At 39.2% G+C, this 19,704-nt stretch overlaps 1 protein-coding gene across 2 annotated transcripts in view; it reads right to left on the reverse strand.

Annotated features, from left to right (window-relative positions):
• CTPS2 (CTP synthase 2) overlaps positions 1–19,704 on the reverse strand; it is a 61,691-nt gene that overhangs the window by 18,031 nt on the left and 23,956 nt on the right. The window lies entirely within an intron of this gene.

The following is a 19,704-nucleotide window of genomic DNA, read 5'->3' on the forward strand; positions in this document are numbered from 1 at the left end:
GACAGGCAGCAGCAGAGCGAAGAGGAAAGAGGACACTTGTAGAGAGACTGTAATGTTGTAAAAGCAGAGTATGAGAAGAGGTGACTCCAGTATGTGTGTGCTATTTCAGATTAGAGATGTAACTAATTTATCACAGGAAATGGAAAACCATTCCCCCCCTGCATTCACCTCTACTAAAGGGTTTCTCAGCTTGCTGAAGAGTTCACAGAATACTGGGTTGCCTTGTATGAAGAATATGCTTTTAACATAAAACTTAAAGACAAGGATATACAAATACTGGGTTTGAGGACTGAAGCAGATGGGTCAAATGGCTGCTACGTGGGTCAAGTGAAACCCAGGCTGGTGGGATTCAGGGTACATGAGAAACCACAGCTTAGTGGAAGAAGTGCACTTAGTTTTGCTCAGTTTGAAAAATCCTGCAGGGTCTCACAACCCAGTTTAGAGGAAACCCGTCCAAGAGAGGTAAAACAATTCAAACTTGTAGAAAAATGAGCCAAAGCTTTGACCTACATACTTGTATTCACATATACACGGTCAGTGAGGAATGTAATTGACAAAGAAAAGTTCTAAAAATACAAATATTCACATATATGGGTAATCTAGAATAGATTTTTATTAACCTTAATTTGCCCTCTGTGAGTAATGAAAACAATTTCTGATGATACACTTCATAAAGTGAAGTTATTCAATATAGGAGGGATGGTGGAAAGTGCTTAACCTTTGGCCTTGTGCCAAAGCATTTCAGCTGTGTAATTATCTCTGTACAAGCTTATTCCTTCAAAATGTTATTTATAAGCTATATACTCATTATAAAATGCTATGAGCAGGAGTTGTGATCAAACCAATGGGATATTACAAATCCTTCAATTACCACTCAAATCACAAAGGTGAGGACTGTGGCAAGACACTGAGCTACCCACCCTTCCACAAATTCAAAAAATATAAGAAAACCCGTTAATTGAATCCTTATTATTTTAAAAGTATGAAATTTACTGAATTTATTTTATTTCCTTTCATTTAATTTCACTTTTTTCCTGAAGTAATGGCCACCAAAAAAAGAGGGTATCAGAAACAGAGCATCTGTTCTGCTGAAGCCTTCTGTCATCCTCTGGGTCAGACACCAATGTGGGGCTGCAAGCCCTGCAAAATGGCCTCATAAGGAAGATTCAGGTGAGTTTCAACACCAAGTGTGTGTGTGTGTGTGTGTGTGTATGTGTTTTCAGCTCTCCATCTTTCCCAATACTTTTAGATTTACAGCAAAAAATGGACAAGGTTTGACATATTAACTTTTGTAGTCAGGTGACAAAAGGAGCTACTTATGAAGTAACACCTTGGAACTACTTTGGCTGTGTGGCTCAGATGAACTCCAGCAACTACAACAGCACAGCCCTCAATGTTTACGTATTACTTGAGTTTCTCTGCAACAAAGTCTGTGGAAGAAGCTTTTGAAACCAAAGTGGCACTGCTGCTCTACAGCCCAAAGGAAGTAACGAGAATCAGAAAAGCAACTCCTATTAATGAAATATTTTGCCATATTATACAGAATTTATTTGATCAGAAAAAGGTGAGCTTTCAAATAGTGGTCATTTTGAATAACTGTGCAACTGAATAGATTCTTCAAAGAGCTTATGCTTCCTGGCACAGAATAAATCAGCTCTTCCTATGCATTAATTCTTTGAAGGGTAGAGAACAACACAGAACAGGCACCACAAGCAACAAAAAATATCAGTAGGGAGGATGTAAGAATAAACATGGCATCAATTAGGTCTTTTTTACCCAAACCTCAACTGACAACACTACAGGGATTTTACAGAGAACATGTATTATACCAGCCAGCAAACATGAAATTAAGAATGAATCACTGTAACACCATACAAAGCACATTCTAGATATAAAGCAATTTGATCAGTATTAAATCATGTTACTAATGAATAGTGACTTCAACTATTCATGAATAGAAATCTTCTTTCAGATATCTACTGCTTGGATTGTTTCATTGCTGTTAGAAAACATATAAAAGCTAATGAGAAAACCTTTCAAGCCCTGACACACAACATAGAGCAGCCAAGGCCCTGAAAGCCCCACACCTATCATTTTAGTAATCACCCCAGGACCATTACATTTTATCTTTGTTTTGCCTCATGTCTTGCAATGCCATTTTGAGAAATACATCTACTCTGGTTACCTTGGCAGGGGAAGAGAGGGTGTGGGGGGTGTCTGGTTGGGTTTTGTTTGCAGGCCTGGTTTTTCAGGAGTTGGGGAGGGAGACGAACATTACTTGATTTGAACAACTCATTGCTGAACAGCTTTGGAAGCATGTTTTTACAAGTTTGGGGTCTGGGTTTTTTTGTCTTTTTACCCTGCCCTTGACTGGTGAGCAAAAGATTTATCAATGCTGAAATAAATTACTACACATGTAAGTGCTGATCAAAGCATCCGGAGATGCCACGACCCTGGAGATTAACTGAACCCTGAAAAGAGGCTCTAAACACTCAGCACACAAGAGATGTGTAGAGAGAAAGTTGACAGGAGCAGGGAATACAGTGACAGGTACTGATGAATACTAATCCCTGCTGAATACAGCTGTGAAAAAAAATGCAGCAGCACAAACTGACAAGGACTCAACCCAAACTTAAGGAACTAATCGTTTTATTGACTCTTCCATCATTTCTCTGCAGGATTTGTCAGGACTTGCTAGATTTGATCTGATCAATCAATCACAAGTTCATCAGTAAACAAACCCAGACACCTACAAACGGGATGTTTGTATTAACATCTACTCTGTTTTAGAAACCAACTTAGTACAAACATTTTAAAGAAAAAGCTGACAACTGCAACACTACTACCAGTGGCACTGAGAGCTTTCAACTTGGCAAGGAAACCAAAAAGACAGACTTTCCCTGTTCATTAAAAAAGAGGGTTACATTTTCAGTTACTGAAAGAATGTGCAAATATTACATCTGCCTTTTCCCCCAGAGATATCCTAGCTCCAAGCAAACCCCATCACTGCCCACCTATCTAAAGCACTCAGCCCACTAGGACTGAATCAGCTGCCAACAAAGCCACTTGCAGATTTCAGACTACTCAGTGCTCCATTACTCTGACTGACATAATTCTGTTTTTAAAAAGATGACCACCATCATGTATAAGATCAAAGCAGAAATCATCAACAGCTGATCCGTGCAGTTACATACTGATATGAGTAACCAGCTTGAAAAGTCCTGTTCTCTACTCTCTTTACTAAACTACAGCACAGTATCCAAACATTCCAGCAAATACCAGTTTAAATTTCTTAAAACTCCTAAAATCCCATAGATTACTACTGTCAATTATTTTCCAGTTTGGGTGATCATCTTCTCCACAGATTTGCTGTTTCCTATTTTAGAATTAAGTAACTGCCATGGACCATTTATTTATAAAAGTCTAAAAGCTCTCTAAGGATTCTCTCTGAAAAAGCAGAAATTCTGCTACAGAATGTTTTGTAACATTTTCTCTAGAAGAATTCATAAAGGGTGTGGCTTCTTTTCAAACAGTGCTTACTCACTTGTAAGCAGAGTGCAGCGAACTGAGGAAGTTAATGGAGATGTTGATATGCAAAGCCCATACAGATATTGCTTAACAGCATTTTGAGAACTCATTCAAGTTATTCCAAATGTATGTCACAGAGTCAGCTGAAAGACTTAATCAAGCAGAAAGCTTCAGACTGTTAGCATTAGTGAAAGGCACAGGACTGGATAGTGCTGGCTATAGAAACACACTGGAGTGTCAGTCACGCCATGCCACGAAGGGCAGGATTTGCCACAGACTTGAATAACTAAAAAGAATGTGGAAGAATGTTCTCAGACTTCAGACTGGCCCATCTCACATTATCATTAATCACTGAATACTAATTTAATTTCAGAAAGATCAGCAAATCTGTAGCTAGGAAAAATCCTTCATCCTATCACATACATCTTTAAAAAATTAGAACTCTGTTACTGTTTTTGAAGGGGACTTAACCAGCTGCAATTCCTAGTAGGTGAAATTTTGCCCTTACCAAATTTTACCCTTACCCTTAAATCTACATCAGGTATATCAGAAAGAGGAAAGCATGAAGCAAGTCTGTGTCTCTGAGCATCCTAAAGCATCCTAGAGAGTGAGATAGAGCCTGGTGCTCTCGTCATCAAACATCCCAGCCACAGTGGTGAGACAGGAACAATCAAACACAGCCTGTTTGAACAGTACTGTGCTTGGATGGTCTCTGACTCAAGAGAATTATTATATCCTGCAGGCAACTGCCATGGAAGACAGCGCCACGGACAAGCCCCATTACCTAAACCACAAAAAGTAGCCACACAAGCACGAGATTGTCCCTGGTAGAGACAAAGAACAGCACGTGTTTTACCCTCAAAACTGTCCAGTGTTCTATGCTTGCCCTTCCCCGAGTTATCATGCCTGAGCAAGCATCCATTCCACTTGTTTCTCGTTCACTAATAGAGCTGTGCTAGTTAGAACAACTTCATTATCAGTTATCTCTGCCTTCTGCAAGCAAGACAGAAGGAAAATTGCTTACTTGAAGGAAAGTAAGCAGGAAAACAGATTATTTCAAGTGTCACTGCTCCAGACCTTCACTGAGGAGAATTACTGAGATCAGCTTTCAGGAAATGCTCAGTGCCATGTCCTACACTATCCTAGTACTTCTTGAAGAAATTCTGTTCATCTGTCGTAAAAACGACTATCCTCACAGGGAAGATGAGAAGAACTAGCAACTGTTCTTCATCCCATTTCCCTAAAGTAATGACACCACCATCAGACTTTTAAGAAAGACTGCCTGGATTCCAACCACTGATCCCCCTCACAGAATGGTGTCACCAATCATTCTGATATTCTGTCCACCTTACAAATGTGCTCAGTGATGATTTGGTACTTGATAACCAGGGACACAGAAACTGAGGCATTTCTTTTAGAAAGCAAGTGAATGGGCAGCAAGTAGAAAATTACAGATTGACCCATTTTAATTCTTATTCTAGTTGGAAAGTACTTTTGTTGCAGTGTAAAACTTCCCAGATAAATGTAGAGCTGAGAACAAATCCGTGAAGGAAGTCCTGGATCAGCTGAAAGACATCCATGGACTATTTATTTTATTTACTGGATATGGAAAAACATCCTCTCAAAAGCACAAAATTCCTATTTGAATAGGAAAAAAAAATATATATAAGGTACCTTAGTTGAAAAGTTGAGAAACAGACTGGAAGTTTTCAAGTAAGAGCTCTACTCACACAAGAAAAAAGTGCAAATGCTATCTAGAGCGTGAAATCCATGTCAGTTTTAAGAACACAAACATGAACATCTGTACTTTTTGTGGTTTTGCTTCAGTTTTAAGAGAAATTACTTTTTATGTTTCAGCCTGATAAATTATTTTTACATTATCAGACAACACATGCTTGATTGAAGATTAAACAACTTCTAGCAGCTAAAGTGATTTCACCAACTAGGTTTACTTGCATCTGATTAATATATCATTAAATTGAGGTTTTGAACTGAAAGAAAAAAATACACAATCACACTGGTTGGTACTGACAAAATAAATTGCCTTACTTAAAATTTGGAGTAAATTAATGAAACAGAAAGAAAGGATTCTAGCTCCATAAGGATTTCTCTGCTACAGATACGTAGGAAGCAGCCCAGCACCACTCCTAATTAGGATATCTTGCTTCATATTATGCCCAAAGATCAGTGGCTGACCGTCAGCTTAATGGCTGATTGATCACCTTTTGAAACAGACATCAGAATTTAAAATCTGACATTTCCATATTAAAAAGAATTTTCTACTAGTTGGACTAAATTGGTATCTCTGATGAACATTCTATGAAAATCAGATGAATAGAAGGATAAACAATACATTTATGCAGAAAAAAATGCTAATTTTTAACTCTTTTAAGAACAAAATACCCATAATACAATTCAAGATCCCAGGGAAAAGCAAAGTAGTGAGAAAATATCTTGAAATGTGTTAAAGACACCACTGAGCAAGCATGCTAAACTGCTACAAGGTATTTTGCAGGCTGTATGTCTTTGGGAAAAAAATCCCACTAAAGATAACTTCAGACAGTTGTGAAAGTAAATCTTGATCTACACCCAGTGCCAAAATCTTGCACCAATCTGATTGCTTTAACAAGCAGCTCAGCTGAGTCCACTCTGGAAAACCACACAAAGCAGCCAGCTCATGCCAACCACTGTAACCTTTAATTGAAGCAATTTGTTCTCATACACACGTCTATTTTCTCTTCAAACTGTTCTTTTACATTTAAGCTGCAACTTTTTAGAAGTGAAAATAGATGTAGATAACGAAGCAATGTAGATAATGAAGGCTGGAGTAGTTCTCATACTAATTTACAGTATAGTCATGCCTCTTCCTACCTTCCACCCCATTCTTTTCTTCATTTACATCTTTGCATTTTGAAACAGCATCTCACTAAGGATCACAACCAGGAAGAATACTGTGCAAGCTAAAGTAACTGGTGTGGAAAGGCATGCAGGATCACTTCAACTGTTTAAACCAATTCATATCTACCATGTAGATATCTTGAAATATTTTACATGCATTTTTGTATTGTCATCCTTCTCTCTTCCTCTTTGAACCCCCCTGGTTTGGTTTAAATCCTGTGTCATGCCAGATGTCATGCCAGTTCCCTCTGCTACCTACTCCCCATAACAAAGCATACAAAATGAAAGGCCCTCTAGAACTGAACCTGACCACTCCATTATTTAGGTCCTCCCACTCAATTTACTAATTTGAGAAGTTCTAGTAATGTTAATCTTATGGATTAAGAGCAGAACAGACATATTATAACAGGGAATTTCTAGGAAAACATCACTCTGGCACAATCACTCTAATTTTAATTACTATTCTTGTCTTCCATTGCATGCCCAGAACAATAAATGTACTTTGACCTATCGGCTCCTTCATGTCTGTAACTTTTCCTAAATTACAGAGAACATGAATGCTGGGTGTCTTGTTAGGCATACAGTACTGACATTTATTCTTCTGGAAAGCTCTCCAGCAACAATGAATGGGATTTTCTTTCCCCTATGAATTCAATAGCAGATTACTTCCATGAGTCCTTACCCTCCCTCCCACATATACATCATCATGTCTCTCATTCCAGCTGAAGAACTGGGAGAACTAAAGGAAGAGCTGGATATCATATAATGGCAGTCAAGGTGCTGACTTGTAATTCTAGGATTTTCTAAATCCTATCGTTTCCTATTGTAAACTATATTAGGAAAAAAAGATAGCATAGGGGGATAATTACAATGCCACAATTTTAAACAGATTATCTTGCAAGTAAGTACTTTGGCATTTTCCTTACTGTCTATCCAGTAACAGTAAACATCAGCTTCAGAAAACCAAAAGTAATGATATAGCTTAATATCATAGCAGAGATTAATTACCTTGATTACCTCTGCCAAGCATTTCAGGGATGCTTTGAGACACATGCTCTACTTTACAATTAATAGCTTCCTGCTTCCACTTCGGAAAAGCTTCAGTTGGCCAAAGACCATTGTGTCTGAAAGAATCTTAATTCTGGTAAAATACACTAATTTTTATAAAATTCTGAAAAAAACCATTTATGACCTACAATCCAATTTTTTTTTATTTCAAGTAGAAACCATGATGTTTTCCTTCTGAGCAGGATCCCTCCTGTCTCACTTTGTCTGTCCTACTTCCTCCAAAAACCTGATAAACATCACTGTTCAGATCACAATTTAATTCTGCACTTCCTGTGATCTTTTCCACCAGCACATTAACTCTATTTCCTTCACCATGAAATGACAAGAATTCTTTGGAATTTGCTTTCCTTAACTGTGTTTATAGGGTACATCAGGGGGTCAAGTTCAGACAGCATTTAAAAGGACCAGTTGCACCCATGCCACCTAGATCAAACACTAATCGCTTCCTCCCCCAAAAGGGCACCAGTCAGCACCACTGGGATGCCTGGATTCATGTAACGAGGTCCAGAGTTAACACGACAGTACTGACATGCCTTTGCAGTTCTTGTTTGCCAACAGAGCATAAAACCAGAATTGCAAATCTTCATATTCATTTTTAGGGATTAACATGGTACACGCTTTTAAAATATAAACCAATAGGAAGAGCTACATGTGAGGAAGTAAGAAGAGAGAAGCAGAGAGGATATGTGCATGCATATGGCAAAAAGGTCAGAGAGGAGGAGAAATGGATCTTCAGATCACTTATTTACCAACGAGATGGTGAAAGCCTATAGGAAAAATTTTACCAATATTGTTTCCAATAAAGTAACAACTATAGAATCAACTTATACTAATGCAGATCAAGCAGGCATTTAATTAGCATGACATCAGCCCAACACACCCAGCAGAATTCCAGACACCCTCTGTGAAAAGTGTGGGTGGCCAGGTACAGATTAATTCAACAGATAACGCAGTGATCTACTCAAATGCTACAAATGTTTACTAAGCAACCAAAAGACATTGCCACACAGCCAAAGTTCCAGGCTGTGTAACCACAGTGGCACACAGCAGGCACCTAGCACAGCCAATCTCACAAAGACGAAGTTTTTCAATGGTGCCCATACAAAAATCATTTTTATCCTTCACCTGCACCCCACATAGTCTCCAACAGCGGAATGAAGAGTCAGAGAGCGTGAGAAAAAACTTACTTTAAAAGCACAGATCTACAGTGAATCACTGTCAAACCCATTGCAAATGCAGTTCTGTTGTTTAGTGCCTAACTCTCCAGTATGGAACATCATATTATCACATACCATGAAGGATGGAAGGCAAATAAATACAGAATTAAGAAAACAGAAAACCTCACTAACAAGAAGGTCCTCCTTTCGGGGAACTTTCATACTTTTATTCTATTTCACGTTAATTTTCTTCCATCAGATTAATTCCGAGGGGGGGGGGGAATGGGAGAGGGCAGAGTATTTATTAAAAATAAAACTTTAGCTACTAGCTTCTCATTCATTTTTAATAAAAATTAAATACTTCACAACATAATGTACAAGCTCTTCGCATCTCATAAAATACACCCTCCAAAACAACCATTCAACTGATTTGAATCCCTTGGTTTTTATTGCCCATGCACTTCCAGGCACATGTTCAATTCCAGTACTCACTCCCAGGTGTCTACAAGGCTATTAGGAAAAGGGTGGAAGTCCTCAGCTGCTGCACAGACCTTCCTCTGCAGCTACCAAGCCACTTTACAAAAGCAAGTGTGTTTCATTTCCTCCATTTGGTATGGGAAAAATAAGGTAGATAAAACAGATTTTTTTAACCTAGCAGAATCAGGACTTCTGTGATATCTAATCTTGTTCCTACACTTTAGAAACAAGGCAGCTAAGAATACAGAAACCACACATTCCCCAGTGAGCTTCTAACAAGGCCAGTGCCTTAATTTAACTTCATCCCTTATCTAGGTTAGGGAAGCTTCTACAGAAATGGCATTCATAAAATTGGAGAAGACTTCACGCAGTTTTCAACATATGAACTCCAGTAACGTATTGAATTATGCAGAAATCTGTGAACAGGCAACCTAGTTCATGTTCCTTAATTTTTAAATTTTTCAGTAATACATAATTTCTGCAAGCTTGTTTTAAGGCCAGTGGGTGGAGGAGATGTTTTGGAGGTGTTACATTCATCAATATAATCCCATCATTAAGGGATCTGGACAATCCCTTTCCAAACTTCCTTTCTTTACATTATTAACTTGTCAAACAGGACAATGGTGAGGAAGTTGTCACTAGTTAGACTGCTTCCCCTGTGTATGGGAATCATCTCACATAACTTCAGCTGCATAACCTTTAGATAAATAATTTAAGGGAACCACCTGAGTGCTTCTCTCTGTAGGGACCAGAACACAGACAGGGGCCAATACATTCCAAATCACACCAAAACATGTGGCAGCTTGAAATGCTCATCTAAGCCATGTGGTAAGGAGTGCTGTTCTGCCCTAACATGTACTACACGCTTGCACAAAAACAGATTTGTGAATGTCCCTTCAACATCCATTCTTTGTCAACACTATATATACCATCCCAGAGCATCCTTAGTTCATTCTGAAGTGACACACAATATATTGCAGCATTACCAATGCAGACTTGGGCATACAGCTCTACATTAAATACAATGTTCTCTGCTTGTTAAATCAAACACTGAGAGACACTCACCTATGTCCACTTCATCCAGAAAAATGTTTTGTACGTAACATAAATTTCCCTATTTGTTTTACAATTAGCTACACATAATTCGTTTTGTAAGTACTGGAAAGGGCAAAGCTTTTTTGATAATTCGACATGCAATTCTTCTTAGAAAAATGCTTTTTTATGAAGAAAATCTTAAGAAAGGAAAAAGGTGGGAGGTTATTAACAGGAAGAAGGCATTTTTCACAGAAACTAAATGTCTAAATGAAGAAATGCAAATACCTTTAAGTTAAAGATACAAATACCAAATCATTAATCTCATCCCCCAAATATTTAAGAAGAAACTTGTAAAAGGCATCAATAACTGAGATTTTTAATTATTTTCATTTGTTTTCATTTAAGGACAAAAATGGCATTGTGAAGTTAATCAATTATCAGGACTAAAAGATCAAACTCATACTCAGAACTATGACCATGGCATAAAAAACATGAGCATTCTGCTTGTGTGCAGTGTCAAGGAGTTGAAAGACATTCCCAAGCTAAAACCCATCCTCAGGGGAAACTTGGATGTGCCCATCTCAAATTGGAGTGTTAAAAGAAGTGGTTCCAAAACAGACAGTAAAGAATCACTGGAAACAGATGGTACTCATTCAATTTTGAGGCAGTGGAAGGGTGAAACAGCTGATCCAGTACCTGTGGTGAGTTAACTGCCCATTGGCCTTGTCACCCAGAGCTGCCCAAGTGGCAAATGCCTCAGTGGAGACACAGAGACCCACAGTCTGAACTACCTGATGGCCATGCCAGGCAATGTAGCTGATGCTTTAACAGAAATGTAGAAGTACAGGGCACCTGGGCAGCTATAACAGTTTGGGACACTGCCAACATAGATTTTGTAAAGGGAGAGACAGGTCATGGGCCAAGTGGGCCTTTGGTCTAGATGGAGCTGTGGTCTTACCCAGTGTGCTCTTCTTAAAGTAAAGGGGATACCATAATATGCCCTGTAGAACACACGCATTGCCTTTCTGTGATATAATCATAGGTGTGCTTAGCTCACAAATGTATTTCATCAGCTCAGTTTGGGTTCTAAGAGAAAAGCAGGGTTCTCTCCTTTTAATTCCTTATCCCAAATAAAGGTCCTCCCAAGTGCTGTTTGTCACTTGACGTTCAGGTTTTGCTGAGTTTGCAAGTATGTGGTGGAATGAAGAAAATAAGTTCACTGACAAAAGGATTTTTAGAAACTTTTTCAGTTGTTTGCTTAAGTATTGGCTCTCTTAATGCCTCCAAGAAGACAGATTTTATTAAATGTCTCATTACTTAAGTTTCAGCTCAGAAAATGCAGGTAAAAATGAGTTAAGTTGTATGAGAAGGTGATAATATAAATATATTCACCACATAACGGCGTTAATGATACTAAATCTCAAAAATGGTAATTTACTTTGTAATAGTGAATTCATGTATTTTCTTTATAGTATCACTTACAATTCCACATTCACAGTGAGAGAAACAGCAAGACAACACAAACCTTGCAAGAACTCTAATTATCTCTACTTAGAATGGATTATTCTGAGAAAGATTAGAATATTTCTTTGCCACAAGACAAAAAAGTTGTGCACAAAGTCAAGCTGTGCAAGAAAGCACTGTCACTGATCTGTGTTGATTGCAGACACAGCATGTCTGCTGTGATTTGTCAAAATTAATTTCTCATTTTACAGATTGAGCAATACTGAGGTTTTGGTGTTTTTCCCAGGCTCTTGGGCAACTATTGGGCTTCCTTCTCATCAGTGAAGACCAAAGTTAACAGTTTCATGGCAAGGTTACGTCTCTGATGCCTACACAGGCTCTCCCTAATTAGCCAGGCCAAATGACAATGTCAGTAGAAGCCACGGCTAATAAATCCTATTATCTTTCAGCTGAAATGCAATAATCACCAAGTGGTTTTAGACATATATTTTCCTTATTTTCAAATTTATAATTCCAGACTCTTCACAGCTAGATATTAGGGCTTTTTAATACTAGGATCCAGTGGGCAATGGAAGGTGACTGTGCAGAGGTGCTGGGAAAAACAGACTTTAGTAATGCCTCAGAGGAAAACCAATGTTTCTCCTTTTTTGACATTTTGGCATAGCATGCACAGGTATCTTGGGGTTACACATCAGTTCCAAACTGATGCCAGCCTTAAGGCTGAGCTCCACATGGCATCTGGTGCACAGCCTTACAAGCTACAGACACTTAAAACTTCCTTATAACATTCTCTCCACTCTTGATTTTGAATCCTAATAAATTACTTAAGGCTCCAATTTGTTACAGCTTAGCTCTGAACTCCTGTGTATTACAGGAAGGAAAAAAAAAAAAAAAGCAAAATCCTTTTGTGTTGAAGTGAAGACTAGTCACTAAACTGGCTTTAAGGTAAACTCAACTTAATTGATAGTTGGTTTCCCCACCAGCACAGCCGAGAAGTGACTTATGGCTGAGGTGGATAATTTGTTAATTTCAGTTTACAACAAAATGCAAATTTACTTCTTCAGAAGTTCTAGTTTACAGATGTTTATAAATTCCTCACTTGATGCAGTTGTGTAAACTGAGAAATTCCAAACTGCTACTGCTGTTACTTATTGAACTTAGCATAATTTGATTTTGATTTAATAATCAAATTGGGTAATTAGAAAATCTAAAATTAAGATAGGTATACAAGCATTATCCTTTCTTGACTACAATTACTGTAAGTAGCAATAACTTAATTTCTTTCAATAGGCCATAATCACTTATAAAATAGTTAGAAAACTGATTGCTCTATACTGTTAGTTAGACAACTGCTACTCTTCTCATAAGCCTCACTAGTCTCTCTAATTTCTTCAATTTTCCCTCATATCCCACTCTTAATTGGTCAAAACAGAGGATGGGGGGAGACTTTTCTAGCAGCTTCTTGCTTCCATTGTCCTAAATTCCCTTATCAGAGAGATCTGAAAGTTATTAATGGTAATTTTGACAGTTTTCCTTTGGAAGTAATTTAGCAAACATCTATTATATCTAGATATTGATACATCAAAATGCTAATAGATGAGGGATTTCTATGCCAAAGGTAAAGCCATTAGTTTGTAGCATCATTTTTGTTATGTTTCCCATTGGTAATGAAACATACCCCAGAATACCACTAATAATCTGATTTTACGTGGCATGGCTTACTTGTAGACTACTGACTGAGAATTAGTAACTTCTGGAGCTCTACTGGTGCATGTAAGTACCTCTTTCTTTGAATCAAAGAGAGAGCTCCACAGTTCTTACCACTGTCCTATTTATTCCCCTGCCTTTGCATTTTGTGCTGCTGAGTCTGATCAGGCCAGCAAGGGTGACCATGCAGGTACACAGCGCTGAAGGTGAAGAAATTGAACAGAGATTCAGATGTTTCTAGCCAAAAATGACCTCCATTTCTTTCTCCCTAAGGGCACCTCTCACGGTTGCTGCTGTTTTCCCAGACGTACCTGTTCGCGGAGGAACGCAGGCGGTCATTATCTAGCACAAGCGCCTTTAGCTCAGTGTTGTGGCACTATCTCAGTAATTCCCTTCCACTTCAGCAGCAAAGTCAGCACAGCTCCAGCAGGGTCACAGGGACTAAAGGGTCACTGCAGCACAACTCTGATAAAAGACCTCAATCTCTGATTTCTAGGGGCTTGAACATTGTTAAATGTGCTGAGAGCCCCCTGTCCCTACCCGGTTTACACCCACAGAGGAGTGCACACTGGTCCATGGGGTCAAAACACCAGAATACTCATTCTCCTAGCTTCTGCTGTTTAATAGAAAAGCCAAAATTGTTTTAGAGAACCCAGAATCCAGGATTCCTCATCTTTCCCACATGCACACAAAGCGAATCAAGAGCATCCTATCATGTCACCATACCATCATCTCAAACTGTAGGCTTTACAAAAAAGTTACACAAACTCAAATGGTATCAGATTCCTGTCTGTCAAATCACTTTAAATAAATCCTAAGAATACAAAATGGATTATACCCTTCCAGGATCAAGACAACCAGATACAACATTTCTGACTCACTAGTAGGATTATTACATTAACAGACAGTAGTCCTGGATTCACATGAAAACAGATTATAACTATTTCTAGCTAAAAAGTATGTTGGGCAGGGGAGTTTCTTAGCAGTACATTTCCCCTTTTGAGAAGAGGCATCTCAGTGTCATGTAATCCCTAAATTATGTGCCCATGTGCCTTATTAGATGCACCTCTAGACCTCTTTTAAATAATCCATCAGGTTTGCATTGTTCAGAGCAACAACATGCTCTGAAAATGAATTACAAACTTGATTCCAACTCTCCTCATCGATTCTTTCTTCAGGATGAAGAAAGGTTTTCAGATAAAGCTGTGACATCTAGAGACTCCAGGCATCTCCAGTGTCAAAGGAGAGCTGAGAAAAGACCTAATCTCACCAGAAATAACAAACTCACTAGTGCCTCTTGTACAGCATTACCTTAACTTTGCCCTACCTGAAAACTCAACCACAGTCACTCCTCCATAAATCCATGTATGTTTTGCCGGAATGGAGATTTACACATTTTTGAACACTCTAAAGAATTTCGAGAAACAAATCCAAGTTTAGTATGGAACAAAAAGGTTTAGGGTTTTAGCAACTACATAACTGTAAATTTCAGCTGTGGCAGTAACAACCATATTGCACTGCTGCACAAGTCAAGGTTCACAAAACGGAAGGATAAAATCTGTTATTGAAACACATTCTCCCTCAAAACTATCTTGTGCAATATAGAATACCTACCTCACAGGGAGTTTCAGCAATAAATTAGTCTGCCAGATGTGTATGTATGGCAGCAACAGCTGACACATATAGCTACAATGAATAACACATCACCAATTTAAAGCTGACTACAAACAATGCATCTTATTAAATCATTCATCCCCGTAGCAGTCGCACCCAGTCCTGGTTAGGGAGACACCTTCAACAGCTCATTAGGTATATGTCACAAGGGAGGGTCTGCAAGAGACTCTTGTCAGGATAACCCATATAGCTCAAGTTTAATTTGTGAGATGAGACAACCCTTTTACACGTCGCCACTACAGGTTTTACAAACAATGACAATTTTAACATAGGGAATGCATCACCTGTGACACATAAAGGATTTTACAACTCATCCCAACTTCCATCTAACAGTTCCATCCCTCAAAGCAATGCCATGTTCTCTACAATGGCTGTGGTGCAGTTTGCTGAACTTCTCACCCATAATTATTTCATCTTTTTCAGAAAGTTTGTTCACTGGATATTCTTTTTCTCTCAGTCAGTCCTTTGTCTCCTCCTAGACTAACAGTAAGAACCAACTGACAACACTGAGAAGTTCTATCACAACTCCCCTATTTCCACTACAGAGCTAGTTCCCACATCTGCCAGCCACCACACATCTTGAAAAAGTTACCCATGTGTTAGACTGGCTCTCAGTATCCCAACTTTAAAGCCTTTTCCTTTTTGCAGACAGGTCAAGAATGTCTGAAGATGACTGCCTGCAGTTGCAGGACTGATTCTCCGCAAAACTCACCAAAGCCCTTAGAGCTGAAATGAATACATCCCGTGATAGTAGCAGACATCTGCATTTCCATGCTTTTCATTATTTGCAAATTATCTACAGTACAGTGCATCCCATATTTAACTTCAGATGCAGCGTGGGGATCGGTAATTTACACAGGCACAGACACATGTACATTGTTTATACTAGCCCTAGTTCTATACAAATTCTGCTCTGCTTTTTCACTCAATAAGAACCAAACTTACTTGACACCTGTGCAAGATTTCTTTGCAAATCAGATAGGACTCGTATGTTCCACAGAGTCCCTGATCCAACCCAATTTACTTTAATTGTCCCATCATCTTTCTCCCACTACAGAAAACAAGCAAAGTCAACAAAGGGCTTTGATCTAGCGATGGATGTCTGCAAGCTTGAGATGATGCACAAGCACTACATAAGTAGAAATAAGTGAACACTAAGCACAAAGCTGCTTCCTGCTCTTTCAAGTGCTCAGCATCCACAAAGGTATGTTCTCCATTACAGCAAACTTCACCTTGACAGCAGGTATTTCAGTACAGTGGCCAGGCTGTAACATAAACCTCACAGAGATTCCTCAACTAGCTTTAAAGCTGCTGGGGTCACATACGAGTAAGCCTGGTGCTGCTACAATAAAATATACCAAAGAAGGTGGAAAAATACTGGAGGGTTAGGGCGTTAACCCATCACCAGGGGATTAAACAAGATAATGTGAGATAGTTGCTGCCCTCAGGTGACGGCCCCACCCCTGTGGACAGTGCCCTGTCCCTTCCAACAGTGTCAATGAATGGCATAGAAAACCACTTGCAGACCAACCCAATTTATAGTCCAGTACATTAAGGTAAACAACAAGCACAGATCCACATAACATTCAGCCATCAGTGGTGGCAGGAAGGATGTGACAAGGGCAAAAGAGACAGCACCTGAATTACCATCCCATTTAATCTATCGTTAAATGCACATGACTGTGATGCCATAAACTTCACCCCTCCTACCACTAGTGGTGTTGCCCAAACTTCAGTCATCCTTGCAGCTTGTGTTCTCTTAAGTCTCCAATGTGACTGGAATTGTTTACTCCAAATATGCCAACAAACCAGTTTACTAGAGAAATATTCACCAGTGGCCAGTTTTGAGTGAATACTGAATCTGCACACACCATCACTGAAAGAAAATTACACACAACCATCACAGGGACATGTGATGTGCATCCCTAAACAAACTTAGAAGACATCACCCACTTAGTCCTCTTTTTGCTAATGGCTTTGTGTCTAAACTAAAATAAAAATGTCAATTCCAAAAGGATACTGTGCTTACTAATATGACTTCTCTAGCCCAGGGCAAACCCAATTGAATTATGTCATGGAATGATGTATTTTCATACATGCAGGAATAATATATTTTCATACAAGTGAGAAAGAGCAGCAAGGCACTGTAACCAAAACTGGATTGCTGCTTCTATGCTGGAAGTCAGCTTGCACAGACTTAAAAGCTCCAAGTGCTGTTCTTTAGCACAGATAAATGCTGCTGTCTGCTAGTCACACATCATCTAACAGCAGCAACAGTAACATACTATCTTCCTCTACTTTTGTTCAAATTCTTAGTGAGCAACCAGAATTCCTTACACCTGGATATCATTCTGCCATTGCTGGGCTGTGCTGAGTAAGACGGACGTATTTCAGAACAGCACTTAAGTCCTACAAAGAGGTCTTCTGGAAAAGACAATGTACTGGGGCCTGTCAAACTGAGTTCTGTGGCTGATTCCAATACAGAGTTCAGAGATGCCACAAACTATTGGAGGAGGGCACTGCAGGCTAAATGAGAATGAAGAGAACAAAGAGTCAGGAGATCAAACTCTAAATCCCAGTTCCACCAGTCTTTCACTCAAATAGCCTCATAGATTACAGTGCCTTGTGAATAAAGCTGATTTGAGGATACTGGATTCATCCCCAGATTTCGCACACAACTCTTGAGGAAATCACCCAAATTTCCAGACGCTAGTCTCTCACTTTCATGGGAAGATGTTTCAGTCAAACCGGTTACGCTATTTTGCAATTAGGTGGTGTTCTTTAATCAACCCTTAGCAAATTAACAAGGCTAATGTGCTGAATTTCCCGAGTTGTGATCCCTCGAAATGCAGCTTTTTCCATACTACTAAGCATCTTACTACTACATTTTATACTCAGGGAGGTGCCTTAGGTACAAAGAGAAGTCATTTGAATACTTAAAACAAATCTTGCAAATACTGTAATGTCAACAATACAGAGCAGGCACACCAGCTTGCCAGCACTGCTTCCAAAAGGGATAAAGCAGTAAGGATGGTGAGGCTACAAGACTGGAGCTGCAAGGAGGAATTAGCACATCACCTGGTCATGCAGTACTACTAAAATTTCACCACCTACCAAAGGTGGAAAAGAGGATGAAAGGAGAAAGAGACAGATATTTCTTTTTCATTTTGTCAGCAGAAAGAAAAAGAAGACAAAAGGACTTATGGTTATCTTATTGTCATGAATGACCACAGAGTTCATGCCCCAGTTTGATGTATGGGACTCACCCTAACCCATACAATGCATTCCAGGCCATGAGTCCCACACCTGCTTGCACTGCTACTCCCATATCCCACAGCAGCAGGAGAGGTTCTGCAAGTATAGACAGCAGAAGCTCCTGAATTTCTGTAGAGCCAAAAAGCAAACACTGGAGAAAGTGTATTTCCAGCTTTGTCCCTCAACAGGACTGGACAGATACTGGGGGATGCCTTGCCTCAGTTCTGCGAACCTCAAGCTAATGCCAAGCTTTTGCAACGAATATGTAATCAGTGTATTTGTTCTCTCCACAATCTTGAAATTAAGTGTCAAGAAACTTGACAAAGTCTTCCACTGTTAAAAACCTGTAGCTGGACACCTCTGTGTAAAATAACATAGAGATTGTTCTTATCAACCAAATGCCTCTGAACTATTTAAATCTGCAACACCATCTGCACCCAGAGTGGTAAACAAGTGGTACAACTTTGGACATGGCATCTCAGGCAGAATAGGAACCAACGGAATAAAGTCAGGAAGAAATTACCAGATCTAAGAAGCAGAACTCACAAAGGAAGCCCAAACCAGCAAGGATTTCTGAATCAAAAAAAAAGGAGGACAGGGAATTTTGCTGATGTCAAAGGCCATTTTAAGAAGGAAGATGATAGGTCTGTTCTGCCTATCTGTGGAGACAAGGAGAATCAAAGGGCTTAAGTGCAGCAAGGCTTGTGGAAATAAAAAACCCACAAGGAATAGACCAGATAAGGAGGTTGTGGATTCCCCATTATTTAAGGTACTTAAGTTCAGCAGACATCCAGCACAAATATTGGTGATCCCACTCCAGGTAAAAGGAAAGCATTAATTATATGATCTCTAGGGACTCTTCTAATACTCTTCTGACACTTGGAAGTCAGTACAAGTACATTCAAATGGGCAGCTAATGCAAGGTATCTATGTAATTCATCTACCAACGTTTGCCTGGTCTTCTCAGGAAGACTCTTACTATTATGGAATCCTACATCCATGCACCTGCAGTTCCAGAAACAACCCTTCTATCCTATCCATCTCCTACAGACCCACAAAGCTCTTGGTTTAGAGGTGTAAGTGATGCAATGACAACTGATTCTCAAGAAGTGATGAACAGGGTGAAAAATCTAGTCAGTGGGTCTGGAGCCAACCATAAAAAAAATTACAACAGACAGCAGGCAGATTACAAACCACAAGGAGAAACCACAGCCAGAGCCAGCAACTCAGTAGTTGCAAAATTAACAGTGTTGGGTCATGAAGCATCAACCACAGGCTGATTATCAACTCCAGGATGTTCCACAGAGAATCAATGGAACACGATAAAACCACTGGAGCATTTGGAATGGCACATTCAGAACCTGCAGAACACAATACTCAGTTATAAAGGTGTTCCTGAGAAGGGACTGTTTTTCTGAACCTTACATTCAACTCTCTCCTT

This window comes from Corvus cornix, chromosome 1, assembly GCF_000738735.6.
Source record: "Corvus cornix cornix isolate S_Up_H32 chromosome 1, ASM73873v5, whole genome shotgun sequence".
Taxonomy (NCBI): Eukaryota; Metazoa; Chordata; class Aves; order Passeriformes; family Corvidae; genus Corvus; species Corvus cornix.